The sequence below is a fragment of the Rhipicephalus sanguineus genome, chromosome 4, assembly GCF_013339695.2.
Source record: "Rhipicephalus sanguineus isolate Rsan-2018 chromosome 4, BIME_Rsan_1.4, whole genome shotgun sequence".
NCBI classification, from domain to species: domain Eukaryota; kingdom Metazoa; phylum Arthropoda; class Arachnida; order Ixodida; family Ixodidae; genus Rhipicephalus; species Rhipicephalus sanguineus.
The window spans coordinates 89,866,149-89,866,786 of record NC_051179.1 but is presented as its reverse complement, the minus strand read 5'-3'; positions in this window follow the sequence as shown (position 1 = coordinate 89,866,786).

The following is a 638-nucleotide window of genomic DNA, read 5'->3' as shown; positions in this document are numbered from 1 at the left end:
TTCTACGTGTTTCCAGGGGGCGTAATCTGTTTATTCTGCATTAGGTCTGGAGATAGCCTCGTGTCTCCTATACTTTCCAGAAATAAAGCGAACTGCTTCCCTTTGAGTGCCCTCGAGCTCGTGAATGTATATTTTTGTATACGGGTCCCAAAGCGCAAACGCGCATTCTAGTTTTGTCCTTACGAATGTGAAATACGCCAAAAGCTTGACATTAGAAGGCGTGTCCGTAATTTTATATCTAAGAACGCATATTTTACGAAACGCCGAGGAGCTAATATCTGTTATTGGCCTGGTGTGCGACCGATGGAGGCGCTGCGAACGGCACCTGTATGACGTCATTGAGGGGATTCGCGCGCTTTTATCTGCTACGTAGGCCCAGCGCCGTGTTGAAACCACCGTTGTGGTAAATCTCAACAAAAAAGAAATTCAATTGGTTAGCTTGCGTATGGTGGCTACTGACGCTGTTCGAATAACCGTGGGTCTGCTTTTAACGTTCATTTAGAAGTACAGCTCTTTGTTTCTTAGAACTGCGACAGATTGTCTCCGCGGCGAGTGCTGCGCAATGGTGAAGTAATGCTGTGTGCCTTAGAGTACTTCGTCCGCTCGTGTAAAATGCGTTAGATTTCACACTATCCTAA